At 45.6% G+C, this 17,243-nt stretch overlaps 1 protein-coding gene across 6 annotated transcripts in view; it reads right to left on the reverse strand.

Moving 5' to 3' along the window:
• Nucleotides 1–17,243, reverse strand: part of FYCO1 (FYVE and coiled-coil domain autophagy adaptor 1) — a 917,765-nt gene that overhangs the window by 253,338 nt on the left and 647,184 nt on the right. The window lies entirely within an intron of this gene.

Genomic DNA, 17,243 nt, shown 5'->3' on the forward strand with positions numbered 1-17,243 from the left:
GATCCTCATCAATAGTCATAAGCACTGAATAGAATAGCAAGCCCATCAACCACCTGCAGGTAAATGAGAAGTACATGACCCAACCAAATTATAACAGCCGAATCCTCAGCTGTTAAACAGATTTCTCAGGGAGGCCTGGCCCACCTGGGTATCTGCTCTCGTGTCAGAATCTAGACAGTAATGTCTGGTAAATGTATGGACGGACCTCCAGGTCGCCGCTTTACAAATCTCAGACATGGGCACATCATGCAGGTAAGCTGCCGTGGCTGCTCTACCTCTAGTGGAATGCGCCTTAGGAGTACCCCCTAAAGGCTTCTGCGCCAATTGGTAAGCAAGCTTGATACACGAAACGATCCACCTGGAGATAGAACGCTTCGAGGCAGCATGACCAGTTCTGATCGATTCGTAGTTAACAAACAATTGATCAGATTGTCGAATAGACTTGGACCTGTCCAGATAGAACTTTAAAACCCTTTTCAGGTCCAAAGAGTGTAACGACCTCTCAGCTGGTGTAGAGGGATTAGGAAAGAAAGTGGGTAAAGAGATAGCCTGATTGACATGAAAATCTGATACCACTTTCGGCAGGAAAGAAGGATGCGTTCTAAGCACCACTCTGTTCAAATGAAAAACTGTATACGGTTCTTTAGTACAGAGAGCCTGAATTTCGCTCACCCTACGGGCTGACGTAATCGCTACCAAAAAAGCCGCTTTCCAGGAAATATGCTGTAAAGTAGCTTTATGAATGGGCTCAAAAGGAGGGCCCATCAATTTTGATAGGACTAGGTTCAGCTCCCAGGGCGGAGCAGGAGGCCGTACAGGAGGGTACACCTTTTTCAGACCTTGCAGGAAATCTTTTACTGCTGGAAGCTGAAAAAAAGAAGTTTGTGAAGGTGATCGCCTGTAAGCTGTAATAGCGGCTAAATGCACCTTAATGGAGTTAAACTTCAAACCTGCTTTAGTCAGGTACAACAGGTATGGGAGAACTGCTTCTTCCTGACTCTTTACCGGATTGTGACCATTCTGCATGCACCACATATGGAATCTCTTCCACTTGCATGCATAAGAATGTCTTGTGGAAGGACGTCGTGCTTCTTTCAGAATGGACATGCAGTCCTGTGGCAGTCCTAGATGGCCGTATTGAATGACCTCAGGTGCCATGCTGCCAAGTTCAGTGACGGAAGGTTGGGATGGCGAATCCTTCCGTTCATCTTCGATAACAGGTCCTGCCTGCATGGAAGCCTCTTGTGAGGAGACACTGATAGGTGAAGTAGGTCCGTGTACCACCATTGCCTCGGCCAGTCGGGGGCAATCAGGATCATTGTTGTGCATGAGTGGTTCAGCTTGCTCACCACCTTCGGGATCAGCGGAAGGGGTGGAAAGGCGTACACAAACTGCCCTGACCAGTCAATTAAAAGAGCATTCCCTCTTGTTCCTGGTCGATAGAACCTGGAGGCGAAGCTTGGGCATTTGCTGTTTTCGTCGTCCGCGAAGAGATCTATGGAAGGACGACCCCATGACTGGAAAATGTTGTGTAGCACTTCGTCGTTGAGAACCCAGTCTTCTTTGTCTTCGAAATGCCGACTTAGTGCGTCCGCCCTCACGTTCTGCTCTCCTGGGAGATGGACTGCCTGAACAGACAACTTGCGAGCCAGAAGCCAATGCCAGATGCGCTGAGCTTCCAGAGACAGTGTCCTTGAGCGAGTTCCTCCCTGCTTGTTCAAATAGTACATCGTGGTGGTATTGTCCGTCTGTACTAGAACCATTTCCTCCTGAAGCGAGGGAAGGAACGCTTTGAGAGCCAAGTGAACCGCTCTCAATTCCAGCAAGTTGATGTGATATGTGCTTTCTTTGGAAGACCACAGACCCTGCACTTGTAGAGGACCCATGTGCGCCCCCCATCCTTGTAACGATGCGTCTGTGATGATCGTTTGTGTGGGAGGAGGTTGATGGAACAGAATCCCCACCTGCATGTTCTGTCTCTTCGTCCACCACTGGAGGGAAGATTGAGCTACCTCCGACAAAGTGATCTGATCGTCCCATCGATCTGTGTATTGGTCCCATTTGTCCTCCAGATCCTGCTGAAGAGGACGCATCCGAAGTCTGGCGTTCGGTACCAGGAAAATGCAGGAAGCCATCGAACCCAAGAGTGAGGCTATCTTCCGCACCTTCTGAGACCTGTGGTGAAGAATTGTCTGGCATTTGAGGGCTATCGAAAACTGTCTCTCCTCCGAAGGAAACACTTTTCCTAGCTCGGAGTCTAGCAGAGCTCCTAGGAAGTGGATCTTCTGAGTAGGTTGAGAAACAGACTTGCTGTAATTGACATGCAGTCCGAGACGCTGACACAGTTCTATGCATGTCTGGAATTGATTCCTTACGTTGTCTGGAGTTGGACCTTTCAACAGCTAATCGTCTAAGTATGGGTATACGAAGACTCCCCTGCGGCGTAGAGCTGCCGCCACCACTGCGACACACTTCGTGAACACCCTGGGAGCCGACTTCAACCCAAACGGAAGGACTTTGAACTGGTAGTGGGAGGTCCCCACTCGGAACCGAAGGAATCTCCTGTGATCGGGCCGTATTGGTATATGAAAGTACGCATCTTGAAGGTCCATCGAACACATCCAATCCCCCTTCCTGAGATGTGGATATATTTGGTGAAGCGCCAACATGCGAAACTTTTCTTTTCGTACATGCAGATTGAGTGTTCTCAAGTCCAGAATGGGCCTGTATTCTTCCTTTTGGCCCTTTTTTCTGACCAGAAAGTACCTCGAGTACACTCCTTTCCCCCTTTGGGACACCGGCACTCTCTCGATGGCTTCTTTTTTCGAGGAGTGTAGCTACTTCCTTCTTTAACCTTTGTAGCTGGTGGCTTGATGTTGACATCGGGGAAACTGGTGGAGGTAGACGATGGAAACGAAGACAGCACCCATTCTGCAGCGTAGACAACACCCATTGATCTTTTGTGATGGCCTGCCACTCTGTCCTGTGATGCGCAATGCTTCCCCCCACTGGAGTGGGTAACGGCGCTGGGGGAAGTGAATACTCATTGCTTCTGCTGAGATTTATTGAAGTTGTTGCCTTGGCGCTGATTTCCATTTCCTTTGGAATTGCCCTTGCCCTTGTATTGAGACTTTTGTTGGCTCTGCTGGTTCTGGCCTTTCTGCCAGTGAGGGGTTTGAACCCTCTGCTTTGAAGAACCCTTGTTGTTCGAACGGAATTTCTTCCTGAATTCCTTTTTCTTCTCAAGCCCCACGGCTTTGAGGGTGTCCAACTCAATCTTCATGTGTTGCATCTCCTCATCCGCACTTGCTCCAAAAAGAGATGTGCCTGAAAAAGGAAGGTTAAGGATTCTGGCTTGAGCCTCTGGTTTCAATGCTGTGAGGCGTAACCAAGAGGTTCTCCTTGCTGTGATTCCATGTACATAGCCATGCGCAGCCAGCGTTGCCCCATCTGCCGCCGCTCCTATAATCTGATTGGAGACTTGACCGCCCTCCATCAGAACCTCCTCAAAATCCTTTCTATCTTCCTGAGGAAGTTTAGCAGAAAATCTCTGGAGTGAGTCCCACAGAGCTCTGTCATACCTGCCGAGCAGTGCTTCCGCATTGGAGACTTTGAGGAAAGAGGCTGAGGTGTTACAAACTCTTCTCCCCCATGAGTCTTGCACCTTGCTATCCTTATCCGGAGGTACCATGGACGAGGAAGCTACCGCATTGGATTTTCTAGCCGCCGCAATGATTACTGAATCTGGCGGGGGATCAGCCTTGAGGAACAGAGGATCCTCCTCCGGAGGGCGATACTTTTTGAGAATCCTCGCTGGAACGGACTTCACCGTTGCCGGAGTGAGGCAGACTTCGTTCACAGGTTCCATTATACCCGCAACCATCGGCAACAACGGTTTGGGTGCTGTTCTGTGTTGCAGGGTTTCAAATATGACAGTTGTCTTGATTTGTGGAGCTGTCATCGGTACTCCCAGCTTCAGGGCTCCCCTGCCCAAGATATCCTGGAACGAGAAAATATCTTCAATTGGAGATACCCACGAGCGTGGGCTGCTTGTAAGGGTCGGAGAGTAAGCTCTGTGAGATCGGGTTCTCAAAGAACTTGAAGAGCTACGTGACCTCCTGGACCTAGATCTTCTGCTTGAACGTGTTTTAGAACGAGAACGCTCTCTGTGACGAGAATGTCTCTTACTTGAATGCTTAGAACGAGACCGTTCTCTGCGGGGAAGAGGTTGGTCTCGATATCTTTTAAGGTGATCTGCCGTCTCCTTGTCCTATGCCCAGTGGTGAAGAGGTCTATTCCATCTTGGGGAAAGATGAATAGAAGGAGATTTGTGGATGGGATCCTTCGCTGGTGAACGTGACCGTGGAGGTCGATCCGTTCGATCCTGTTGCGATCTTGCAGGAGATTTGGACCTCTCCCTGTTCGATGCGCAGCTTTGTCCATCCGAGTATCTGCCACTGCGAGATGATGAGGAAGATGAGGAAAGACTCACTAGAGATCCAGAGGAAGACCTCGACCGAGATCTCTCTTCTGCAATCCTCAGTCTCTTGGCAGGGGGATCTTGCACTGGAGATTGTTCCACCTCCGCAGCCGATGCTGAACCTGGAGAACCCAACTGTGGTCCTAGGACTTGCGCCTGGTCCAATGAGCCACTTTCCTTGTCCTGAACCACCTGCGTCAAAGGTGACGTCTCCTTTGATCTTGCAGGAGAAATGTTCTCTGGCTGCGAAGAGCTCCGTTCCCTGGATCTTTGCTGATCCATCGACGGTGGTCGTATCGACGTCGAGCGCCGAGCAGACGCTCTCTCGACGTCGACCGTGCTTTCTCTAACGTCGACCTCGGGTGGCGATGACTGTCCTTCGACGTTGAAGGCTGTCTGCTCGACGTCGATGGAGGCTGTTTCGACGCCGATCGCCGTTGTTTCATCGGCGACTGGGCGTGCCTCGAGTCCGAATGACGCTTCGACGTCGAACGCTCTTGACCAGGCGTCGACGTTGGCTGCATCGACGTCGACCGATGATGTGTCGACAGAGGCTCCCTCGACGCCGAACGACCATGACTAGTCGTTGACGGAGGATGACTCGACGTCGAACGCCGATGGCCCGGCGTCGACGGAGAATACCTCGACGTCATAGCATGACGATGCTGCTTCGACGTCATATGACTCGCCGTCGAGCTCTTCCGCTTCGACGGTGATCTGTCCCTCGACGCTGACTGTAGCGGAGGTTCCTTGGATGTAGACGCTGAAGACATCTTCTTCGTCGCCGCCGACTGCTTCTCCAACGCCGATCCCGACGTCGAATGTGAACCAGTCGGGGCTTCTCTCGACGTCGACCGCGCCTTCCGACTTTTCTGCTTCTTGGGAGATCTTCCTCTCTCAGAAAGCCCATAAACTCAAATCCTCTCACGTTCCTTAAGAGTCCTGGAAGTTAAAACCTGGCAGTGTTCACAGGTTTTAGAGGAATGAGAATCTGGTAAGCACAGGATACAGACTGAATGAGTGTCTGTCTTGGCCATCTTCCTTCCACACGAAGGACATTTGTCAAAGAGAGATGGCATCTTTGACAGGAAAAACACCTAAAAAAGGTTTAAGCAACACCCTATGTCTAAAAGACGTCGAGTGAAAGCAAAAATTGTAGATTAGTTGTAATATTTTTTGACAGAAAGTCAAAAAAGAAAGGAGCTGTTTCACCAGGGTCCTGACTGAAGGAGCCGGAAAGAACAACTGACCTAACTGTCACCCCTGAGGCATGATGGGAAGCCTGGGATCATGGCTGCCTTAAAGGCACGGTGCAAGTTTTTGTTGAAAATGGTTTCATTTTCTATGCTATTGTTTTCACAATGCAGCCTGAGGGCTAACAATGTCTATTTATAAGCAATTTTCAGGATTTATGAGTGGTTTACTCATTAAAACACAAAGTTCAAAGATTATTTGACTTAATGTGTTTGCTTTCTTTTGCTTCCTAAATAATTGCAGTGCATGTATATGTGTTTACATTGTTTTTACCCTCAGTTATGGAGCTGCATTGTGGTGAGAAAAATAATATATGTACATACATATATGTGGAGCGAGATATATGTGTTTTTTACATATATATTTTTATATTGTTTCCGGGGTCCTGCACATGGGCGGGAATATTTAGTGCTTATGACTATTGATGAGGATCCCCTGGAAGAGAATACATACAGCCAAGCCAAACAAAAAACAGATTCGTTAGTGATAGTTTTCAGTAATTACGTTACTTAACTTCAGAGCATCAAACCACAAAACACAGAAAAGATAGAGCTAAAGACCTAACATACTGTATTCAAGCCGTCCTTCAGATTCTGCTAAACACACAAAAAGCTACTGGGGTAACATGCGATAACCACTTTGACAACGTGTTTTCGAAATAATTAGCCTGATTTTTTTTTAGCGACCCAATCTGCAGGAGGTTCCATATTTTTAACTTATTACTGGCCCTCTTTTCTTAAAAAAGAGCTTATTTCGGTATGGTAGAAAGCGAGGTATTCTGCCATAATTTAATGAAAGAGTGGGGAATCTGGGTTTAGCCACTCCCTTTCTATGCAGTTTCTGGAAATAATAATTTCCACAAACAATTGGAGACTTATGGCTGAGATTGACACTGTCTGGTTATCCAGACCAAGCAAACTAACCTAGTTGTTAGATGTATACGCATGCCGGTAAATGAGGATAGAAATTCTCGGATCTTTGTCCAAAACAACACGATCAGAGTACACATGTATGCCATGTGTACTGCACTTTTGTTGTTCTTGACAGTATTACTAAAACCTTGGACAATCAAAGCTGGGTCGCCCTACCCACCTATGTGCTTTCTTTGGAGTGTAATACAGATTGAAGTTTGTTTTGAATTGCTGTGTTGTTTTTAGCCTGGCAGATAGCAAAAAATAATGGGCCCGATGTACGACCTGCCAAATAGCGTCTCGCAAATTGCGCCGCATTTGCGACTCGCAATTTACGAGGTGCTAAGTGGCATGTACAACAGTGTGTTTAACACTGTTTGAAATTCCCAATGGGGTTACAAATTGCGAGGCTCATGAACATTAATGAGCCTCTGGAAATTTGCGAGCCCATTGGGAATGACAGGCCCTCCCAGGGATGGTGGCCTGCTGGGTTCAGCAGACCACCATGTCTGGAACTGCTGTTAAATAAAGCATTTTTTTTTAATGCGGCCCGTTTTCCTTAATGGAAAACAGGCTGCATTTCAAAAAAATAAATAAACGTTTTTGTTAAATTTTTTAAGGGCAGGCAGTGGTCCCTGGGACCACTGCCTGCCCGTATAAAATAATATTACATGGATTTGCAAAGGGGAAGGGGTCCATTTGCGAATGCATTACCACCTACTTGAAGTAGGTGGTAATTTGCGAGTGTTTTGCGACCACAAGTGCAGTCACAAAACATTGGTACATAGCTTTGCAGTCGCTATTAGGAAGGGAACACCCCTTCCTAATGCCGAGTCGCAAAACAGTATTTTGCATGTCGCAATTTATTTGCGACTCGCAAAATACTGTTTGTACATGGGCCCATGCTTTTTAACATGTGCAAACCAGTCTAAGACCTATTTGCGCACGCTAAAAAGCGTTGTACACCTGGCCCTAAGTCCGATAATTAGCGACTTATGAAAACAGAGATTCCTCCACCAATGTTCAACTTACCTGCCCACTTTAAAGTCAGAGCCGCAACATCATCGTCCTCAAGTTCAAAGAATTGAGAATAAAGTATCCCGAGGTATATCTCTTCTTAGATAACATTGAGAGCCTCATGGGACTTTTCACCCCCCAAATGATTATCTGAAAAACCTGCCTAAGCTGTAGATATTTTCTGAGATTCTGTCTCTCAAAACTTATCTGGGAGGAACTGAAATGAGCGTACATAACCCTCTTCAACTATATTCCCAATTTTATTGATGCCGGCTTGTTTCCATCTCTAACAGCTCATATCATGAAATACAGACTGAAACTGGGGGGCATCCCATAAAGGGGTATAATAGTTATATTTTGTCATTTTCATCATCACAGCTACTTTATGCCATATTCTAAAAGCCGTATTTACCATCTTAAATGTAACTTTTTTGAAGTAGCTCTGTTCTGTAACCTTTACAAAAAACCGGAGGCACATTTTTCTAAACCATACACATAAATCGGTGCAGCATTGGTATTATTTTGCTAAATATTGGGTCCTAATAGGAAATAATAAATGTGCTGCATCACTGCAGGCATATAATAATACCTAACGTTGGAGGGAACGAATCCGCTTCTATACACTGAAAGACTCATGAATTTGAGCACCCTTTTGGGTCGTTTAAATCCCCACATGAAACTATTACAAATCAAATATAGTTTCTGAAATCACTTGGAACAGACTTCTAAAGGTATGGTCCTCAACAGGTATAGCACTTGCGGCACATAGACATTTTTATAATATTACAGTGGCCAATAATCATAAGTTTAAGATTATCCATGTCCTTAGATTCCTGACCCATAAGCTGCAGCCTGGATCTGGAGTTATTGTATAACACTTGAATGGATCTGATAAACCTTGGACCAAATCCCATCCTAACTATGAGTATTCACAGTTATCTCCATGATATTCTGTCAAAAGCCTTTTCTGGGTTGAGCAGGACCATTACGAGAGGAGATGTGTGAGATTCTGCAACACTGAATATAGCAATAAAACAGCTAATATGATTTAACTGTGCCCCTCCCAGGGACGGATTCATGTTGCCATGGTGACACTAGTCCCGCAATCACCCTGTTCAAATGAGTAGCTATGATTTTAGAATAAATCTTGGCATCACTGTTAACCAGAGAGATGGGCCTATATAAGCCTGTGTTTGTCACATCTACATCTGAAATCTACGAGCTTCCCTTTCTACTTAGAGACTGTGTGCCTGAGCCTTGACCACTATGATGTGCTGCATAACGGTAATGTCCTCAGCATCACCGCCAACAATATGGCATGCTGTATCTGTAAGCTGTTTCTCTAATCTGGCTAGTTCCATTTCTATAGTCTGAAGAAAGTGCCCTTAGGTTTTCTCTCTCTTAATTGAATAGCTCATTGTCTCCCTCCTAGTACCGGCCTTAAATGTATCCCATACTATTCCAATCGGGGCACTATCCCAAATTCAGTGTAAAAGGTCTAGAATCCACTGTGCCGTATGTTCTATATATCCAGGGTCTAAAAGCACAACCTGCTGAATTATTGTAATGGCTGCCTTTTTGCTGGCTCTTTGGAGAAGGAGAATGATGGAGAGTGACTCCAGCCTATCACCCCCATAGCATAGGGATTAGGACTATAGACAGGGACCCTGTCTTACATATATTAGGGCATTTTCGTACCATTTTCCTTAAAGTAAGGCTTATGAATTTAAGTTAGGGGATAGATATATAAGTATTAGTTATGATTTGCTCATTTGCTAACATGCTGGGCTATTTTCCATGGAGCTATGCATATTGTGGGCTCCGTAGGCCTTAAACGAGACAGACTCCATTTTGCTTTCTGCCCGGTAGCTCGAGAAGGCTTTCTAGGTGAAGTGTAATGTTTTAGTTTCAAGCTGTTGTTCGCTTGGAGAGAACCGGTTCAGGCTGACCCTTATCGAAGGAATGTATTTTTCTCCACTCCGAAGACACAACTTCAGGCCGGCCGGCTGGGAAAGTGTCCTTGGTACGGGGAGGTACAAGAATTTGGTGGGCGGCAGGTTACTGGCCGTGAATTTCCATGAAGGAACGGGCTTTGATATTAGCGAAGGTGTTAGTCAGTTTTTTCAGTTAGTCCGTAGGCGGCATCTAGCCGTTAGCATCTCTGCCATTACTCATTTTCATGGTGGACAAGTCGCCATCTTTGAAGTCGGGGAAAGATTTAAGACCGAAACTCTCTGAGAAAGACCGAACGAGAAGTAGCGCGGAGCGCACTGATACAGAGAGAGAGAGAGACGGTAGCTAATAATCAGCAAGGTTCCGGTATCCTGAGGGGAAGCAGACGAGGTTGAGCCTAGCGGTGCAGACGTGTACTTGTGACGGCTGAGGGTGACTGCAAGGCGAGCCAGGATACAGAGACGAGAAGGGAACCTAGATGACTGCCGAGTCCAGACTTCCCACTAATAAGGTGACCTCTGTCTAACTCTAATAGAATGTGCACTCTAATCTTTACCTTTTCTTTGCAGAATTTATGTTGCATAGTAATGTGATTTGTGTCTATTATTAATAAATACCCTAATTCATATAGAATTATTGTGTATCTGGTGTTCATGTTCAATCTAGGTAAACTGCATTCCTAGTTGAAAGCTGTTTAGGTGAACGGATGAGAAATCCCGATCAGGTAAATGGTGATCGAATAAAGAGGGAGTGAGTGGACCTTTGATGCCAAGAGCTGGGAGTACACTATATAATTTGGAACTATATTCAAAGTTATTATTGTAGTTTTATCCCAAGCAGATAACTGAGATATTATCCCGATAACTGTTCTAGGAATGTGGTCGTCGTTGATATGCGGCGTTAATGAGAGCACTGGGGGGGATTACCAGTGTGTATACCCACTGGATTGTGGCTTGAGTAAATGAGAGCACTAGGTGGTCGAACTAGTGTGTAGTTTCGCAGGATTGCGAACGCTTGTGGAAAAGGGAGCATTGGGTTCTGCAGGCCCGTGTGTAGACGCACCGGATTGTGTGTCATATCTGCCCTAGGGTAGAACGGTCTGGGTCAGGGTGGCCGCGAGACCAACTGATGTGAATAAGATATTGTAGAAAATCCATACATGTATATTGTCATTCCCCATTCTTAGGTGCGATCTGTATATATCTGTATAGTTATCCATTGTGGATACGATCTGAGGAGGGAAGGTGAGTACGTTTTGGCTGGGTCATAGGGGCCCCTGGGGGCTGATCCCATCTACTCAGAAAAATCCGGCCATTACATCTGGCGTCACGAACTGTTTACGAAGCCTGTGTGCATTGTGTGGATTTTATCTTGTTGGTTTGCGCTCGGCTTAGAAGTATTGAATTTTGTTTATAATTTGTGTATATAAATTTTTAGTGTTAATATGTTTGCGAAAAAATCATCGTCGGTGTTTAAACTGCCGATTCAGATTCCCGGCTGGGAGTCTACGCCTTATGAGGCTTTGGCCCGTGAGTGGGCTGATTCTACTGGTTTGAGTGAAAATTGGTCTTCATGCTTGGAGCAGGCGGAGCCTGCCGATGTGGTATCGTGCTTGCAGAAAGCGCCAGTAGTGAAGGGTGATGAGCTTCCTATTTTAGGACGCAGAGGGTGGATTGTTCTTAATGCATACAGAATATTGCATGAGAGGTTTGTTCAGCTACAGAAACAGTTTAAAGATACGGAAGGACAGTGTGTTGAGTTGCAAAATGCGCATACTCTGTTGCGTTGTCAAAATAAATTGCTTGCCGACAAACTTGAAACATATCAGACCATTGCCGAAAGAGCTGCGGTCCGTATTGCACGATATAAATATAAACATCGTCGTGGGCGTGTGTCTTCCCGCAAAGTGCGTATGGTTGTAGCGAAAGCTGGAATGGATTGGAACCCCGATGAGTGGGACGGTAATATCTGGGATTCTCATACTTCTGACTCCTCGGCAGAGGAGGGTGATAAGCGCGAGTCTTCTCGCTCCGGACGTGATTGTAAATCTGCTTCATGTATCGATCTAAGTCCTGATTGTGACCGTGCTCGTTCTTCCCGTGTGGATGACGTAGCCTGCCCTGATTGTGCTGTTAAATCTAAGATGCGGGCTTCCTCGGAAGCTCTTCCTGCAGTTTCTGCTCACCCGATTTTTCGACGAAAATTACAACAGGCCCCTGGTAATCCGGGTGGTATTGCTCTTGATTGTATTGAAGACTTTACTCAGCAGGAAATTAGTGACATTCTGCAACGATTTCGACAACGGCCTGGTGAGGCCTTGCTTACCTGGATGGTGCGTCTTTATGAGCTTGGCGCTGCCGGTATTATGCTCGATGCTGTTGATTGCTTACGATTTTGCTCTTTGAGTTCTGATTCTACGATTCAGGATCATTTTCGGAATTATAATGGTGCTGGTCAAATTTCTTTGCTCCAGCTTGCGTCTGACGGCTGTAATCATAAATATCCAACTGAATCTGATTGGCCTACTGATGAGAAACCGTGGTACACTCTGCGCGATGCGTCGCAACGTTTAAAAGAGGAAGTCATGAAAACGGCTATCTTCCTTAGTACTGCTGACAAATTATTGGATGGTCTTTTAACATCTTCTGTGCGTAATCGCATTATCCGTTCTTCTCCTGTTGCTTACAAGCAGGTCATGATGACATTATTGATTAACCAAACTGGCAATCCTTTGTCTGTTGTGCTTGAGTCTGTTCGTCAGCTTGGTGAGCTGGGTGAATGGTTTAAACCTGAAAGACAATCTCGATCTGAGGGTCGCACTGGTGGGGACTATAAGTTCTCTAGACGTGACATGTTTCTTGCTCTCGTTGCTGATGGTGTCAAAAGGGAAGACATTGATGGCGAGCCTAATAATATCTTGTGGGATATGTTTCGTAAGCGTGGTTTGGATCGGAAGGAGGGTGCCCGTCGTGTGCGAAAGAATGAGTATGACCGTGGTTCGGATGACAGTGGTGATGAGAGGCGACGTGTGAATTTTGATCGCCGTGATGATCGGCGTTATGAACGTGATGGATCCCCTCGTCGTAATGAAGGGAGGGGGAGAGTGGATGATCGCGAGAGGGGAAGAGATGATCGTGTTTCTAGCAGACGACGAGATGCAAGGAGTTATTCCCCTGACGTAAGAAAGAGGGAGGATCGTAACAGACTCTCTGACCGTAACTCACAACTTTATGAACCTGACACTAATCCGTTTCGTACTGGAGACGGATATGAACAAGACATTCTGATACCAAAGAAAACTGAGAACATTTACCCTGATTTGTCTTGGTTGACAGAACGCAGGAAAAATGACTAGGAAATAGGTCAAGCTCCGGTACGCAAGTGGGCCCACAGAGATTACAGACCCTATGTAGATATTGAGATTTTTTGGAAACATCGTAATATCCAAAGGGCCCGAGCGTTAGTTGATACTGGGGCGGAGGCCACTTTAATTCATGGTAAGTCGAGAAAATTTCATGGACAATCTTTTACGATTACTGGTCTGGGTGGTAAAGAGACACCCGCGGTTCAAACTGCACTCGAAATTAAAATTGGTAGAATTCCTCGTAGAGAATACTCTGTGTTGGTTGTGCCACTTTTGGAATACATTATTGGAATTGACATTTTGAAAGGTATGACTTTGCATTTGGATGATGGGTACTATCAATTTGGTACACGACAGTACATTTCGACCAGACCCGTACGGGTTGGCCGTTTACGCATGCCACCTATTACAATACCTTTAGCAACGAAAGTGATTTCTCAAAAGCAATATCGCATTCCAGGTGGTCATGAAGAAATTACCGCTACGATTCAGGATTTGGTTGACGCGGGAGTCATTACTCCGGTCACATCTGCTTGGAATAATCCCGTTTGGCCCGTGCGCAAAAGTGATAATTCTTGGCGCATGACTGTTGATTATCGAGAATTGAATAAAAATACACCTAAATTGACTGTTGCAGTGCCTGACATTGTCACACTGATTCAGAGAATTCAAAAGCATCCAGGTACGTGGTATGCTTCCATTGATATTGCTAATGCGTTCTTTTCAATTCCGATTGCCCCCGAATGTCAGGAACAATTCAGTTTCACATGGAATGGACGTCAAATGACGTTCCGGAGTCTTCCTCAAGGCTATGTACATAGTCCTACGATCTGTCACCGGCTGGTGGCGGAACATTTGTCTGAAGTGCCCACGAATCCACAAGTTCAGGTTTGTCATTATATTGACGACATTTTCATTCAAGGTGAAACGCAAGATCAGGTACAGTCCCATTTAGATCAAATCATTGACTGTTTGCGAGCGAAAGGCTGGGAAATAAATCCTGACAAATTACAAACTCCATCCCAAGCTGTGAAATTTTTAGGAATTAATTGGCATGAGGGTCACAGAGAGGTGATTCCACAGGTTAAACGAAAAATACTTGATTTTGCTGTTCCCAGAAACAGGAAAGAAGCTCAATGCTTTATTGGTCTGTTTGGATTTTGGCGTCAGCATATTCCCCATTTGAGTCAAATCTTGGCTCCACTGTATCGAGTCACTCGTAAAAAGAATGCGTTTGAATGGGGTGAACCTCAACAGACTGCTTTTAATTTGGCTAAAGAAGCTATTCAGTATGCTTTGGATTTGTGGCCCGTGAGTGAAGGTGATGTGGATTTGAATGTGTCCGTGGAAGGCCTGTATGCCAATTGGAGTTTGTGGCAAAAGCAGGGCAGACAAAAAGTGCCATTAGGTTTTTGGACCAAAAAGTTACCTGAGGCTGGTGAGCGTTACTCACCTTTTGAAAAACAGCTGCTTGCTTGTTATTGGGCTCTGGTGGATACCGAGCAATTGACCCTAGGCCATGCTGTGATTTTAAGGCCTGAAATTCCTATTATGCAGTGGGTTTTGAGTTCACCAAAGTCCCATCGAATTGGACATGCTCAGGAGGCTAGTGTGATTAAATGGAAATGGTACATTCAGGACAGGGCACGTGTGGGTCCGAAAGGTGTGGCGGTTTTACATGAGCGAGTGGCGCAGGCGTCCTCCAATGAGGCTGAAAGTGGGTGTTCGGTTCCCGTAGTGCAGGAGTCTCCCGTGAAGTGGGGTAAATCATTTGATGATCTGTCCGCGGAGGATAGAAAACATGTGTGGTTTACGGATGGTTCTGCGAAATTCATTGGTGACAAAAGACATTGGAAAGCTGTCTCTTATAATCCGATTACACAGAAATTGTTAAGCACAACTGGAGACGGTAAGAGTAGTCAATATGCTGAACTCTATGCAGTTTACCAAGTTTTGAAACAGGAACTACCTGGTACATGTCATATTTTCACTGATTCCTGGTCCACTGCAAATGGACTAGCGGTGTGGTTGCCAACATGGCATTCTCATAATTGGGAATTGCATTCAAAAGAGTTATGGGGTAAAGAGCTGTGGCAAGAAATTTGGGAATTGCTCCCGCAGAGTACTGTAACAATCTTTCACGTGGATGCTCATACTCCAATTGACTCCCTTGACAAATTTTTTCATAATATTGCAGATGAACAGTCTAAAATTTCTAAGGCAGTGGTTGACATGCAAGATTCTGATTTGACGGGATTGGCGAAGTGGGCCCATCAGAAAGCAGGACATTTTAGAGAGAAAGCCACTAGCAGGTGGGCTGCCGATAGAGGAATTTATATTCCCTTTTCTTTAATAAAAGATGTCATTCTACATTGTCCCATTTGCCAGCATTCTAGGAAAAAAGAGGTGCCTCAGATTGTTCGAGGTCACTTACATCGAGGTAAATTGCCCGCCCAAATTTGGCAGATTGATTACATTGGTCCGCTCCCTATGAGCAGAAATTGTCAATATATTTGGACAGTGGTTGATACTTATAGTGGCCTTTTGGTCGCTTTCCCTTGCAAGAATGCTACCCAAGTGAATACAATTAAAACCCTGGAGCTCATTATTCTGTACTATGGTGTCCCATTCCAGATTCAATCAGATAATGCATCCCACTTTCGTGGAAGATTGGTGCAGGAATTCTGTACGGAAAATAATATTGATTGGGTGTTTCATATTCCATATTACCCACAAGCTTCAGGATTGATTGAGAGAATGAATGGCTTGTTGAAAGAACAGTTGCGCAAGTTGACTGATGACCGGTATAGCCAGTGGAGAGATGTCCTACTTCAAGCTTTGTTAATTTTAAACAATCGTCCTTTGTTACATGCTGAATCTCCTTTGATGCGTTTGTTTCCTCCACATGTTGATGCGAAACCGAATTCTATATCAAATACTGTAATGTATTGGGAAATTACCCCCGGTGCTTTGGCTCCATGTAGAGCAACCCCTGGTTCTGCAGGCCTCGACCTGCATGCTTTAAATGATGCTAAATTCCCAGGAAAGGATCGAATCATTGTTGAAACTGGCATTGGTGTCTGTATACCTGCCGGTAGCTTTGGATTAATTGCCCCTAGATCTGGCCTGGCCCTGAAAGGTGTACAAGTGCTCGGAGGAGTAATTGACAGTGATTATCAGGGAGAGATTAAGGTTCTCCTGCTTAATAGCAGTGAGACGGATTTGTTCATCAAAAAGTCTGACCGTGTTGCTCAGTTACTGATTATGCCTGTCTTCAGTGGTGAGATCAAAAAAGGCTCTGCCCCAACGTTGCTAACTGTGCGAGGACAAAAAGGCTTCGGATCGTCTGATCTTCCTGGAGCTAAGATATGGGTGCAATCGCCTAAAAATCCTCCTGAACAGGCTGATATTATTGCGACCGGTCATGACAACACCGTTTTGGTGATGAAGCCAGGGAAAGATGACTGGGAAGCTGTCCCAGTTGATAAATGTTATTTACGAGAATGATTAAGGCCTGTGTTTGTATTCTTTCAGATCATTCTTTGGATTGCTGCTGCAGGATGTGTCGGCGCTGGACTCCTTTTGGCTTACTACGCCGGGAGAGGAGAGGATCCACCGACGCCGGTTGATGGGATAATAAGAGCCCCGCGGTCCGCGTGGGTACAGTCATCGAACCTTTGGATTACACTCGCAAGGCGGGTGACGAACTCTCCGCATTTCTGCCTTACCCCCATGAAGTCTGTCACTGATATTTTAGCGACCTGTTTGGTTGCTGTCCCTGCATCCACCAAAACTCTTCGCCATATTTTTAATATATCTAATGCCCGACCTAATGTTATTCTGGGTGACTTCGCGGCACATGAATTTTGTCCCTCATGTACTACTCTTCCAGACCTCGATGTCCCTATTCATTCCCGAATCACTACTTTTAATATTACCCCTGGAGACCTTTGCTTCATCATGACTTGTGACCCTAAAGCTATTACTGAGTGCTTGAGGCTGAAGCTCCAAGCCGCTACTTCCTTTTCAGCTCATCAACGTTTGTTATGTTCAAAGAGACTTCCGAATTCATGTTTTTCAGTTAAAAATAATATGACATGTAAACGATTATTAGTAGCCACTAGCCATTATCGTTCGATGCTATTGCCAGCTGGATGGCTCTTTTCCTGTGGGAATTCGTCTTGGCCCTATATTCCTGCGAATATTTCTGGTGGCCCATGTGCCATCACTAGATTGAGTTTGCTAATGTTTTCCTCACATCCTA

This window comes from Lissotriton vulgaris, chromosome 4_1, assembly GCF_964263255.1.
Source record: "Lissotriton vulgaris chromosome 4_1, aLisVul1.2, whole genome shotgun sequence".
NCBI lineage: Eukaryota > Metazoa > Chordata > Amphibia > Caudata > Salamandridae > Lissotriton > Lissotriton vulgaris.